Below are 16,090 nucleotides of genomic sequence, written 5' to 3'. Positions count from 1 at the left end.
AGTACATAAACATGAAATTGAAACTGAAACTGAGTACTGGAACTGAACATAATCATGAGTACTGTAAGCATGAGATAATCTGTAATAGTCTATAATACCGACATGAACCACCACGGGGAGAAACGTGGAATCTGATCTCTGCCCGATCAGCTTAGCCATCTCGTACCTTGCCGGGGTACGAGACATGAACATGACATGAATGGATCCAAAATCCCTCAATGGGGAAAATATGAAGGAATCGTCCTATTTGGGCGGAGCGATCCTTATCCTACGTTGGCATACGTAGTTTCAGGCTATCTGAGCCTTCTCGGTATTAATACAACTCCCGAACATGAAAATAATATGGTTGGCTAAGAAGCCCATGACTTTCGTGAATTAACTTGTACTTTTCTTGAAATCATGATTTCACGAAATAACTTGTAAACATGGTTTCATGAAATAGCTTGTAAACATGTTCTTGATTTATGAGTAATACAATAGTTCATAATCATATATTTGTAGTTGACTTGAAAACATGTTTATAACTTGCAAAATAACTCATGCAGTTTCATATGAACATAATGAGAACACATGAGGAAAAATTCATGATTCATGGATTAAGCTAGGATTCCTAATGTCCGTAATGGAAGGTTAGGAATACAATAATGAACATATATACGGGATTCATGTACATACATACATAATTACGGGCTACCAATATGTTGGGTTTAATGCCCTAGGATTTGAACTTCATAGATTTTACGAAACGGATCATGGGGAAGAACGTAGAGGTTCCCACATGTGGATGGAAGTTCTACATACCTTAACTTCCCGCTTTTGAGCGTATCACAATGTCCTTCAATCCCTTCAACTTCAATCTATAGCAATACAAGCCATAGGGATTCTATATTAGCAACAATATCCATGTTTTGTTCATCTAAGCATTTTATCAAACACTTAGTGGGCATGAAGCTCTATAACCCTCATTAATGGTGTTTTCTTCACCCAATCCCCATTCTATTACTCCTAGCTAATTCTACAATCTCAATTAGATGTAATTAACATCATTCTTCATCAACCATATGAATACAACAATCCCAAGTCAACAATCCAACAACTCTAGCATAGTTCATATAATTCTCTTCTTCAAACCCAATTATTATTCTCCCAAGAATTCATCAATTCACAACCATAAATGATTAGGGATTAGAAACATTACCTTTCAAGAGTAGTCACCACGAAATCAACACCCCCAAGTTCGATCCTTAGCTTAGAATGACGGCAACAACTTGTACTACACTTTATCCTTCACGAGCTTCGGGATTCGGGGCCTTAAACTTGGTTGATTTTCTACTTTATCTCTCTAATTTCCCTTTTCTCTCACTTCCTCTCTCTAAAATCTGAAGTTGTGGGAAAAAATGGGGCTTCTAGGGTTACATTTCCCTTATATACTAAGGGGAAATGGGTTGACCCAACTTGAAAATGGGTTGGGACCTTTCTGTCTTAAAACGTCCATATCTCCCTATCCCGATGTCTCCTGTGAACCCACAACCTATGGTTGGAAAGGTATTTCAATTATCTACAACTTTCGTTCTTTGAGTTTTCCCAAATTCCCAAGTTATGATAGGGTTATGGCCTCCCGAAGTCAGGTGACCCGAAACGTACATACGGACCAAGATACGGTCACTGTTACGGTCCCGTAACACGAGGTAAGGACCGTAACTTGGTACCGTACCTTGGTGAAAATTTCCAGTGAGGTTCTGGAAATTTTCGGGACGTTACGGTCCACTGTTACGGCTCGTAACACGTGTTACGGTCCGTAACGTCATCGTTACGCTGGCAGAATTTCCAGCGAACAGGCTTCAGTAAAATGGGCATAACTCTTTGCACAGATGTCCGTTTGACCCCCGTAAGATACCGTTGGAAAGCTATTTCAAAGGGATACAACTTTCATCAAGGAAGTTTTCTCAAATTCCCAACGGATTTACATGAAATTTGACTGGAAGGCAGACGTATCGAAAACTTAGCCGATTCTATAGGATTTCAAGTGCCTTACTATTAGCCATATTGAGACGATCATATCTCCTTGCTCCGATCTCTGATTGGCTTGGTCCTTATATTGTTAGAAAGGTATTTCTACGTACTACAACTTCAATGATAGTACCTTCCAAAATTCCAAACCGATCAAGGAGTTATTGCTGCCCGAACTAGGCCTATTAACCATTTTCGCAAAACGTTCAAACCTTCAATGTTTCCACTAGAACTCTAATAATATGAGCTTAAACTCAGTTCCAAGATGCGGGGTGTTACATATTTTTTCACCAAATTGATATGAGAAAAGTTGTAACATATAGTACTTTCATGTAGTTTTCAAATATATAAATTTTAATCATAAAATATTGAGTTAATCTAATACAATTTAGCTTCAAAATTTAATCAAATTGACTTTCGGAAAACGAAATGTATCACATAAATGAAGCGGAGGGAGTAATAAGCTCTGGTCCAACTACATAGTTGCTTCATGATTTATATGCGAGAAATCACCAACTACATAACTTTTTGCCTCATGGCACAGCAACACCCATACTATCGAAACAGTTCATCATTAGATATGTCCCCACGAGTGCCCTTTTTTTTTTTTTTTTTTTTTTTTTCGGTCCAACGGTACTATAATTCTTATTCCTGTCCCATCATTCTCTCTTTTGGTTTGCTGAAATTCATAACCTCCACACAATTCGAGTCCATAAAAAATTAAATTCTGTATCCGTCACTGACCGCTGATATATCCTTTTTTTTCATTTGTAGTTAATGGCCTACTTGACATTGACCGCGGTGGCGGCGGCCGCGCAGTCGGCCGTGTTTGCCAAGTTAGGGCAACCAGAGTTACAATGGATGAAGATATGCAATATGTATGGGAAATTTTGCAACCAGGTTGGAGAAGGAATTGCAAGTTCTTTAATTGTGAGCCTTAGCATGATAGTTCTATCTGGTATTTCAGCTTTCAGTCTCTTCCGTTTGTATGGAAATAATAAAGGAAAGGGCAATGCAATATAATGTAATGTAACTTTAGTGGATTTCCCGATTTATTTTTATTTTTATTTTTATTTTTTATCTTTTCTGTTGGCAGTTGAAAAATAAATCAAAGACCAAAGTTGGTGAAATTATAATGATTTCAGTTTTTTCTTGATCAAATTCAGATTAGTTTGTTTACTCTTTGATTTCAAAAAATTAACTATTGACTAATCTCAATTGATGGAAATAGAGACCATTGAAAGTTTAATTGGGACTTTGACAAAAACTGAAATTAGTGATGAATTTGTACCATTTTTGTTTTTGTCACATTCTTGGCTGCTTTAATTTTTGTCTATAATCGTCTCCATTACCCAATGGTTTGATTAATTTGGATTCGCGTTGTACTATTTATTGGTCATCCAATTAATCTGAATTACCCTATAATCGATTAGTTGACATTCGTAATGTACTATCTACTGGTCTGATTACCAAACTCATGTCGTCTTTTTACTAATTCGACTTATCAAAATTCGCGCCACGTAAGCGGTTTTAAAGAAATAAAATTTATAAGGTAGATATGAATTTTAGAAGGAAATGTAATTTCAGGAGATGGTTAATAATTCCGAGAAATATTCGAATCGCTTCAATTTTATCGAAGGTTTTCAAATAGACGCTTAGGTAGTGATTCTGTGATATTAAGTGTACTAGTATACATACCTTCGCGATGCGTGGATCGTTTCAAAGGGGAAAAAACACATTATAAGATGTGTGTATTAATGTAAAGAACCTAAAAGCACTTCTTATTACGAATTTACATTATAGGCCTTCCTCAATCAAGGTAGATTTCTGATAGAATTGCTGCATATGTTCATGTTTCCTGAATTATCGACGTACTGCCAAAAACTTAATCAAAATCTTCACCAAGACTAATTCCTAAATGCATACTACATATTACGAATTTACATAAAATAAAAGAGGATACATTGTCAAATTTGACGCTAAAAGCAAAAGATGATAAATGGACAAATTATGTAAGTTTATTTTCAAAAAACAATATGGGTGAGTGCACATACCTTCAAAGTCTTGTTTTCGTTTTAGGTTGCAATTAGCTCGCTAACTTGTCATATTAATCATACAGTCACTATTCATTGTGTATCTATGCGAAAGAAAATTAACTATCTATTATACGTAAACTTTCTCATGGATGATAGATGTGTATTCACCATTTGTATTGTTCAAGAATATTCCGAACCTTACATAAAGGTGGCCTTAGATTCATTAACTACTAATTCACAAATCATAGTTATCTATTGTCACATGTAACATAATAATCCAGTTGTTTAAATACTTAAACATTAGGGACAGACACAACGAACATTCATCACATGGAGCAACAATAATCATCAACATGACCAAGTAAACTCTTTACTTACTAAAGAGCAAGCTTCCTAAACTATTGAAGAAGACAATTTAAAAGCTATGCAGAAACAATTAGGGGATATGTCTCTTCCCTTACAATTGTACTTGAGAATTTTCCTGCGCCACAAACAACAAACAACAGAATATCATATTTTAAACATCTTTTGCACCAAACACAATTAATCATACGATCAACAACCATTTTCTGAAGATTGCTAATTGTTAGTCTGCTTCACTTTAAAAAAAAAACAACTCGAGCAATTTATGCTTAATTTCCTTCCTCAGGTTAGTAACTGTGCATCCTTTTGGTAAGTCATATTACTTGAAAGGTAATAAAAGTAAAAGTATGCAAAGGAAGAAAAATAACACATTAATGATTGCTTTGAACACACATTAATGATTGCTTTGAACGCACATCAAACATGCTTAGCGAAGTTGATAACTTCTTCAAACAAATCAACGTCGAAAGGATAAAAAGATAAAATTGACAGACTACTCATGTTTTATACTTTCTTTTGTTTTTTCTAGCTGAAATGCGTTAAATAAAGTATTGCTCTAAAATCATAAATGAAGAGATACTATCGATAAAAACTTTTGTTAAACCATATAAATTTAGTAATGTCAAATTGATAACTGCAATGAAAACTCTAGATGAGTTAGTTGTTGGTTAATAGTGAAATCAAAATTTTTATATTTTGTTTGAGCCATGTGAATACCACTAAGAATCTATAAATCATAGAGTAATAACTAAAATTGAACAACCAAGTAACTACTCCATCATCCATAAATCAAGAACGATTTATATACAATACCACTGCATGTATAAGCTAGTTTCCTTCCTAATTCATTGCACTAAACCTACAAAAAATAAAGTTGAAATCAAACTTAAAACATAAAGATATATATATATCTATCAAATATATATATATATATATATATATACACCATATATATATATATATATATATATATGGTGTATATATATATATATATATTAAGAATTACGATAACAATAAAAAATTAAAAATATATTTATCTTCAATATAGTCATAAAAATCTACAACACTCACTGAATGGGAAATTACTTCAAGAAACTCTTTGACTCTTCCAATGCAAATTTTTCTTTCAGGGACTGTTATTACTAAGTGCTCATAGTTTTTTCCCACTCACACTTTTTATCATTGTTCCAATGTTACACTTTTTATCTAGTCATTACTTGTGAAGCTGCGACCATTACTGATCTCAATCCAGATTCCACTACATATTCTCCTTCTGGTATTCTTTTACCTATGTAGCCTTATTTATTGGAGATAGAAAAATAGGCTAAATGAGTAATGGTCAGTTATGCAATAGTTAACAAATGATTGCCAGCTGTATGAGAGTGATTAGCTAAAGGAATTAGTTAGTTAGGTAGTGGTACAGCTGGGAAAGTTAGTGGAGTATGTATATATGTGACTCCACCATGAACTGAATAAGATAACTGGCATTCTGCACTTTCCAGTTCTATGGATCCACTTTCTTCCACCATTTTTCTCTCTAACTCAAACTTTTAACATGGTATCAAAGCCATCTCAAATCAGAGATGTGAATCTGAATTAGAGAAGAAATAGGATATAGTTTTTTAGTTTTTAAATTCAAACCTGCAAAATTTTGAAGTTTTTGAAGCTCCATTAATGGCGGCTGATCGAGTTGATCATAATCACCCTTTTTTTCTTCATCCTTCTGATACAGCTGGAACACCTATAATTCCAGTTCAGTTGATTGGATCGGAAAATTACTCTATGTGGAGTCGTTCTATGAAATTAGTAATTTGGAGAAAAAACAAATTAGGGTTTATCGATGGAACGTGCAAGAGAGAGGATCATCCAACGAACACAGCTCTTTGGGATAGATGCAATGCGGTGGTTTTAGCATGGATAATGGGTACAGTATCGAAAGAACTACGCAGTGGAATCGTGTATGCAGAGAATGCATCATCAGTGTGGGCAGAATTGAAGGAACAATTCGATAAGGTCAACGGATCCAGAGTTTATCAGTTACACAGAGGTATAGCAACAATGATGCAAGGTACAAACTCTGTTTCTGAATATTACTCGCATTTGAGGACATTTTGGCATGAATTCGATAGCTTAATTCCACTGCCTGTATGCAACTGTGAAAAGACAAAGGGATTTGTGCAACACCTACATATGCTAAGAATGATGCAATTTTTGATGGGACTAAATGAGTCATACGAACAAACTAGAGGGCAAATACTAATGATGCATCCAATTCCTTCACTTAATCAAGCTTATTCACTGATAATCGATAGAGAAAGTCAAAGGATAGTGTCAAACTCAATAGTTAATTCTGAACACAATGAAGTGACTGCCCTAATGGGGAATAAGGGAGGTCATTATCAAGGAAATGGTGTTGGTCAGGGGAGAGGTAACTCTCAAGGAGGTATTAACTACCAAGGTAGAACCAATTTCCAGGCAAATAACAACTATCAGAGAAGGGGAAATTTCCAGAATAAGAAGAAGAACTGGGATCAGATATGTGAGTTTTGTAAAATTCAAGGACATGTGATGGATGATTGTTACAAATTACACGGATATCCTCCTGACTTTAAATTCAGAAAGAAACCAGGATACAATGCTCATAATGCAGCAATGGAAGATGAAAGAAATCATCATCACTATGATCAAAGGAATGATGCAAATTCGACAAGGACCAACTATCAAGGTCGTGAAGTGGGAGAAAGTGGCAATGCCAAGGAGCATCAACAGTTTCCTCATGCCATGATGACACAGGATTCACACTACAAGCATGCACCACATTACTCTCCTGCACCAGTTTTCACACCTGCTCCACACTTCACACCTGATCAGTTTGGCCAGCTCATGCAGTCACTCAATAAGGAGACCACAGTAGATAAAGCAGCACACATGGCAGGTATGTCATGTTCCTTTATGGTTTCAAAGAAATCTAAGGATTGGATAGTAGACAGTGGTGCTACTAACCACATGACAGCAGACTCAGATTTATTAACTAATAAGGAACCCATAAAGCAGACAGACTCTCAAAAGGTTCACTTACCAAATGGACAGGTGACTCAGGTCACACATATAGGATCATGTCATTTCAGTAATGGAGGAACACTTAAAAATGTTTTGTATATCCCAGAATTCAAGTACAATCTCATGTCAGTCTCCAAGATTACTAGAGATTTGCATTGTTCAGTCTCCTTTTATCCTCACTTCTGCATTTTTCAGGACCTCTCCAGTGGGAGACTGAAGGGGATTGGTAGAGAATCAGGTGGACTTTATCTCTTTCCCTCTACAGCTTCCCTTAAAAGCTCATCCCATGAAGCATTCAGTTGTAATGTTAATAGTTCAACTGTTGAAGCAGACCTATGGCACAAGAGGATGGGGCATGCACCACCAAGTATTTTGAAGCACCTTCTAGGAATAAAGGATGAACACTGCAAGAACATTGCTGATAATTGCAGAATTTGTCCACTTGCTAGACAACCTAGATCCTCTTTTCAGTCTAGTGACAGTAGGACTTTGGCTGTTTTTCAACTTTTACATATGGATGTGTGGGGACCATTTCAGGTTCCTACTGTAGATGGTAATAGATTCTTTCTCAACATTGTTGATGATTTTTCCAGGATGACCTGGTTGTTTTTGTTGAAGGTTAAAAGTGATGTCATTGTTGTTTTGAGAAACTTTCTTGTCATGGTGAAAACTCAGTTTCATAAACTAGTTCAAGTTGTTAGAACTGACAATGGATGTGAATTTGTCAATGCTGCTTGTCTTAGTCTCTTTCAATCTCATGGCATTATCCACCAAAGAACTTGTGTCTACACACCTCAACAGAATGGTGTGGCTGAGAGAAAGCATAGGCATGTGCTTGAAATTGCTAGAGCCATTAGGTTTCAAGGTTCTATTCCTTTGCATTTTTGGGGTCATTGTATCTTAGGTGCAGTTTACTTGATTAACCGACTTCCTTCTTCTGTTTTGCATGGCCAAACTCCTTATGAGGTGTTCCATGGCAAAAAATGTTCTTTGGACCATATCAGAACCTTAGGTTGTTTATGTTTTGCCAAGAAATTACCACCTGCTAACAAGTTTGAACCTAGAGCCATTGAGGCTGTTCACATGGGGTACTCTTCTGTTACAAAAGGGTATGTTCTTTTTTATCTACACTCCAAATCCTTTTTTATCTCTAGAGATGTTATTTTCAGGGAACACATTTTCCCCTCCAGTGCATCTGCACCTGTTCCCAAGGTTTTTTCCCATCTACCTTCCCATTTCTCAGATATTGATTCTGATTTTCCTATCACCACTACCACTATTCCTACTCCTCCACCAGCTACTGCCCCTTCTCTAGAGCCTGTTGAGGACCCTCCACCTGCTCTTGTGGCTACACCTACTGCTCCCCTTAGAAGATCCACTAGAAATAGAAGGGGCCCTGCTTGGTTGTATGATTTTATCGCTACTTCAGTTGCTACAAACTGTTCTTACCCCATCACTGATTATGTGTCCTATGCCCATCTATCACCTTCCTATAAAGCATGTTTGCTATCTTCTTCCATTGTCAAAGAGCCCCTTTCCTTCAAAGAGGCTGCTCTTGATCCTAGATGGGTGGCAGCCATGCAAGATGAAATTACTGCCTTACAGGATAATGGGACTTGGGAACTAGTCCCTTTGCCTCCTGGTAAAGTTGCAATTGGCTGTAAGTGGGTCTTTAAAGTAAAATACCAATCCAATGGTGAGGTGGAAAGGTATAAGGCTCGTTTGGTGGCCAAGGGGTATAATCAGCAAGCAGGTCTTGACTATCATGAGACCTTTTCTCCTGTAGTCAAGATTGTCACCATCCGATCTGTCCTCTCTATTGCTGCTCAGTCTGGTTGGCACATCCACCAAATGGATGTTTACAATGCGTTTCTCCAAGGTGACTTACATGATGAGGTGTATATGACATTACCTGAGGGATTTTCAAGCCAGGGGGAGTCACCAGGATCAGTCTACAGGCTTATCAAATCCCTCTATGGCTTGAAGCAAGCAAGCAGGCAGTGGAATCTAAAACTGTCTGAAGCATTAATTCAGTCTGGATTCACACAGAGCAGTTATGACCATTCTTTATTCATTCAGAGAGTCAATACCAACATTGTGGTGATACTTGTTTATGTGGATGATATGTTAATAGCAGGTGATGACTTGACACTCATACAAGACACTAAAGACAAGCTGCAACAAGCTTTCAAGATCAAAGACTTAGGACCTTTAAAGTTCTTCTTAGGAATGGAATTCAGCAGGTCCAAGGAAGGGATTGTCATGAACCAAAGAAAGTATGCCATGGAGCTAATCAGTGATATGGGAATAAGTGGGGCAAAGCCGGCAAGTACTCCTCTAGATCTCAATCAGAAATTTACAACAAAGGAGTATGATGACATTAGTGGTGTATTTGGAGATGATGAACTTACTGACAAGGAGAGTTATCAGAAGCTCATAGGGAAACTCCTTTATTTAACTCTTACAAGGCCTGATATCTGCTACGGAGTCCAGACATTGAGCCAATTTATGCAAAGGCCCAAAAAATCCCACATGGAGGCAGGATTGAGGATAGTGAGATATATCAAAAATCAGCCTGGACTTGGCATTTTATTGAGCAGCAGGAAATCTGAACATCTGCAGGCTTATTGTGATGCAGATTGGGGGGCCTGTCCTAATACGAGAAAATCTGTTACAGGATTTTTGGTAAAACATGGAGATAGTCTGATATCTTGGAAATCCAAGAAACAGTCGACTGTATCTAGGAGTTCAGCTGAATCAGAATACAAAAGCATGGCTACGACTGTCTCAGAAATTGTGTGGATCACAGGGTTGTTTAAAGAACTTGGCCAGAAAATTGTACTGCCAGTTCATTTATTCTGTGATAGCAAGGCAGCACTACAAATTGCTGCAAATCCGGTATACCACGAGAGGACAAAACACATAGAAATCGATTGCCACTTCATTCGAGAAAAGATTCAAAGTGGTTTAATCAAAACACAGTTCTTGGGAACAAGAGAACAGCAGGCAGACATCATGACAAAGGGTTTGGGAAGGCCACAACATGAGATACTGTTATCCAAGCTAGGAGTGTTCAATATTTTCGCAACTGCTAGCTTGAGGGGGAGTATTGGAGATAGAAAAATAGGCTAAATGAGTAATGGTCAGTTATGCAATAGTTAACAAATGATTGCCAGCTGTATGAGAGTGATTAGCTAAAGGAATTAGTTAGTTAGGTAGTGGTACAGCTGGGAAAGTTAGTGGAGTATGTATATATGTGACTCCACCATGAACTGAATAAAATAACTGGCATTCTGCACTTTCCAGTTCTATGGATCCACTTTCTTCCACCATTTTTCTCTCTAACTCAAACTTTTAACATTATTTTTCTGTTGAGGAGGATTGTTTTCCTTCAAAAGCTGATTTTCTTTTGTGTGGGTATAATTCGATATTATTCAAATGGTATAGGAAAGGTAAAAAGAGACTGATAATCAATCAAAAATTAACAATATCGTAGTTCTTCTGTCATTACTCTTCTTTTTGCTTAAACCACGATGTTCAAAACTTAGTCTCAATTTGAATAACTTCATACACAATCTAATGAACTTTTGCTTTCCAAAAATCGTTCACATAGAGTTTAGTTAGCTAACTTACATAAAGTTATATATGTATCAAACCACCATTAATGAGAATAAAGAAAGCAAATACAAAAGAAGAGACAAAAACTGTATGGTTATCTATATATAATATAAAGCTAGGCATAGACAATCCAATGTGGCATCTCTCTATGGTCTTCATTGGTATTTTTCCTTTTTCTCCTTTTTTTGGCATTTATTGGAATTTTCTCCTCATTTTATGCAATTATTCAATTAATAATTAACTAAAACTTTTGGTTCTTCAAAAGGTTACCCACGTCTAATTGCATTTATCCATGCCAGAAGTAAATTTATGTCTTTCGCATGGGTAATTTGAAACTGCTCCAAAGTGCAATTAATTAGCCAAACCACGTACTTGCACGAACTAGCAGCAGAGAAGTTGTAGGAAACGCAATACTAGCAGAAGAGAAGTTGTAGGAAACGCAACAATTGATATTGAAATGGAACTAATGAGTAGGAAATATTTCATTTTCTAAGTCGCTATGCCTCTCTGCAGATTTTCCATCCAGAGTTTTCTCAAGACATGTGTGCTTCTATTAGTGTAATATTCTGCTCTTTCTTTTACGAGCATTGTTATGAGGTATTTCTTATATGTAATAACAGTAAAAATACAATCCCCCCTCTTCTTCTTTGAAGTGGTATCGTTTAAAGAGTTTTTCCTTTTGAATCTTTTTATCGCAATTTTTTGTTGTATCATGCTTGATTGATGTATAAATATTGATTTGGTGTCATTTAGTCAAATTGCAATGAGTATTTATAATATATGAATATTATGCATTCTAATTTTTCTTTCATCGGCAATTTGGCAAAGGCAATGTCTATTGCGCCAAGAAAGTTCTTCCATGTGCACGAGAATTAGAGGCATACTAATACACATGTCAAGACTGGAGAACGTAGTATATGATAGTACAGTTTTTTGATAAAAGGTACCACTACTAACCTTTTAGATTTTTCTATGTTAAAAAACAAATTTTATTGCTTAATTATATATAATTTTCTTGACTATAACAATAACATAAAATAAATATGGTGAGGTACTCATAAGTATTCTCGCATATGCTTACGGTCGCTTAAATTGTATTTTTTGTTATAACGGAGCAAATAAAAAATGGGATGGTGGACTGGAGCTGTCACTACTTAAATTTTAATTAAATTCTATAACGTTATAAGTTTGAAGTTTTTGACCAGACATAAGTTACTCCTTATTAATAATACAAGTGAAAGATTCTTTTTTTTTCATAATATTATAGCATAACAGAAGAAAAAAAACCAAGAATTCAAGTTTGTTTAGTTATTTAATTAGATACCTATTATGTGTCAGGAAAATGTTATCGTATAATATTTTTGTACAAAAAATAGAACAAAATGGAATCTCCCCGTTTTATCGTATTATGTTTTTCTCTTTCTCCTTTTCAAACTCTTTCTTTCTTTCTTTCTTTTCAGGCTCACTACCTCAATCTCTTTTCCATTTCTCTTAAAGAGTCACTTTTTTTTGATAAATACTTACTCATGCCACTGTGGATGATTTTATGAGATGGTTGATGAAAATATTAAGGTATAAACAATTCAAAAATGGAGATCGATAGGAATTTAAAGGAGAGATAAGTTTCGAAATTTTTGGACTACTAGCAAGAACGAGGGGGAACGAGGAAACAAAATAGAAAAAAGAAATAGACGAATTACCGGTCTAGAAAAACAAAAAAAAATGAAGTAGCAACAGGAGAGAGGTAGAAAAAGGAAATGAGAAGAAAATGATTGAGGGCTCGAGGGAAATTAGCGACTTATCTAAAATTGGAGCTTCTTTAATTAGAGGATGAATGAATAATTGATAGGGAGATTTAAAGAATGTGAATAAAAAATAATGATGCCAAAATTTTGAAGAATAAAATTAGAAAAAGAAATCGAATATCCATTTCTTTCCACTTATGTTTTATTATTCTATTCTATTAGAAGAAAATTAAAGAAAACAAAAGTTTTACTTTTACTTTTTAATCATAGAACAAAAAAATTATACGTGGGTCTCTTCTAATGCCTATTAGGATGAGAGAATCATCAATTAACCACATGAATATATATATTTGAAGTGTAAAACTTTCATAACATTTCTTAATTTTTGAAAAAAAAAAAAACAAATTAGCTACGTTCTAATTCTGTATTTTAAGAAATATGCATACTTATGACTTCATCCATATTCACAATAGATTTTTCTATGCATGCACATGAAAAAATTTACTATCTCTTTTATCTCGATGAAATTAAAAAAATAATTTATTTCTAAATTAATGAATATCTTATTACCGCGCGAAGCGCGGACAAGTTCACTAGTTGAGAATATAGCTCGCAAAGAAAGAAGAAAATCGTAACAAAGAAAGCGCTAGGAGAAAAGAAGAGAGAGAAAACCCTTCTCATTTTATCCTTTTATTTTTGTTTTTGGTAAAATTTAACGGCAAGATTTAAGGAACTTTTATAGCATTAACTAATTAAGAAACATAACAACTAAATAGTTACATTCCTTAATAGGAGAAACCTATAATTTTGGAAGAGAATCACGTTAAAATCCCAATCCTATAGTCCTGATTTTTCACCCATATGCACTAACCTATACCCGTGCCAATAATTTAGCATTAATGAGGCAATAATTATAATTTTCAATATTTTTGGTTGAAACATGGCAATAACAGTAAAGGAAATAATCTTAATTAATGAATCCATGAGATACCTGCATGTCCCTTTTTTTTCAAAACATAAAATATGTTAAAATTTTACAATTTTCCTTGTGTGTGAGAGAGATTTTGTTTCAAAACTAATATTCCATTAACATAGGGTAGTGCATATTAATTTGAACTTCCAAATCAACAATTGTACAATTAATTTACTTAAGGTTGACTCCTTTTATAGTCTTTTGCTCCATATTTATAGCAACTGTATTTCTTAACCAGGGCCGGCTGAAGCCTAATAGCCCGTTTGGCCAAGCTTATTTTCCCCCCAAAAGTACTTATTTTTTCAATAAGTACTTATTTGAAAAAAAGTAAGGTGTTTGGCCAAGCTTTTTGGAGAAAATAAGTGCTTCTGGGGAGTAGCAGAAACAGTTTTTTAGAAGCTAAAAAAATAGTTTTTGCCCAAAAACACTTTTTTGAAAAGTATTTTTGAAAAAAATACACATAGAAGCACTTTTTAAAAGTTTGGCCAAACACTAATTGTTGTTCAAAAGTACTTTTTAAATTAATTGGCCAAACACAAACTGCTTTTAGCCAAAAGTACTTTTTTGAAAAGTATTTTTTTAAAAAGTGCTTTTTAAAATAAGCTGATTTTAGAAGTTTGGCCAAACAGGCTATAAAGCCACTAAAGCAGTGGTTTTAGGCCCCAAATATATTAGGTCCCCAAAATACTTTGTATTATATATATGATTTTAAAAAATTATATATTTATTATTAGTGATATATAATTTTCTAGATCTATTTACTGTCAATTATTACATATATATATTTTCAAAGTTTATGCTACTTTTTAGAAATATGATTATGTAATTACAGTTAGAAGTTGGAGTCAATTAAATTTATAATTACTTCCTAATTTGTAATATGGTTTAATTCACTTCAACTTAAATCAATCTAGTTTATAATTTTGACTTTTTTCTATAACTCTTTGAGTGTCTTTTTAGATATTTTTCAAGCTCAAGCTAAGTAGATTATTAAACAATTAGAATAGAAAAGACATTATTAAGCCCTTAAATATTTTTTAGGCATAATAGTCGCTGACGGTTTTAATCAATTTTTATAGTTATAGTGATACAAAAATATTTATATGTAGAAGATGATACTATTATTGGCCTGAAGTCTTACTTCTATTTTTAAATGTTTCCATTGCTTATAAAATAATTTTGAAAAGTTTTTTGTAATAATCGCTTGAACTAAAAAAAAAAACTAAATCGATGAAATGATCGTAATACAGAGTATAAGACTCGTGATTCAGTTAATGTCTCATGAAAAATCACACGAATTGACTCAATCGTCAATTGAAAAAAAAAATACACTTTGAAAAAGCTATAAGAATAAATAACACATAAAATATATTAAAATAAATATAAGTCCTCCTTTTAAATTCTGGCTTTAGGCCACCGGCTCTCTTGAGCCGCCCTAGTTCTTAACCATTGTAATAATATTTTTTAGTTAAAAATAAAAAAATTATTTCCACAACTTGACTTACTATCAAGCTAGACTACACTCCTTTCAATAAAATATAGATATAAATATTGATTTGAAAAAAGGTGAAAAAGAGATTATATTTTTTATCACGTAGTTAATATGTCAAGTCAAATTTATGAGAATGTCATCTTTTATTATTTAAATTATTTATCTTTTAGTTAAAATTGAATCATAGCATTTCAAATATGTCACGATCTTCAAATTTTCCATATCTTTTTCTTAATTGACTTTCACCATTATCTTTTTCAATTTTCTTTCTATTTTGAGTTTTCTTTCAATTATGTCTTCTTAATTAATATGTCATCTCCATGATGTCACACACCCTTTTTTTGGGGCCCGCACGAATGAACGTACACGGGTCTTTATTATTAAAGGGGTTTTCCATTTGGAGTGACGGTTTTGAAAAAGGGTTATTTTATTTACAGAGTCGCCACTTGAAATTGAGTTTTGGTGTTCCAAGCCACCTTATGAATCCCTAATCAAAAGGAAATGACTCTTTTATTATTGGTCTGCGAAAACAGAAGACCGGGTAAGGAATTCTGTTGACCGGGGAGAAGGTGTTAGGCATTCCCCGAGTCCCGTGGTTCTAGCACGGTCGCTTTATCAACTTATACTTAGCTTAAATCATTTTTAGATATATTGCGTTACAAGCCTTGATTTGCTCGTACATTTATTGTTGATCTTTTATTGGTTTTAACTCGGATGCGTAACCGCATTCCGGATCTTTTAAGCGTCTCAAAATAAGATGCATAACTGCATTCTTACTCGAAACAAGATTAAT

This window comes from Lycium barbarum, chromosome 10, assembly GCF_019175385.1.
Source record: "Lycium barbarum isolate Lr01 chromosome 10, ASM1917538v2, whole genome shotgun sequence".
Classification (NCBI taxonomy): Eukaryota; Viridiplantae; Streptophyta; class Magnoliopsida; order Solanales; family Solanaceae; genus Lycium; species Lycium barbarum.
The sequence above is the reverse complement of the archived record's forward strand: the minus strand, read 5'-3'. Positions refer to the sequence as shown.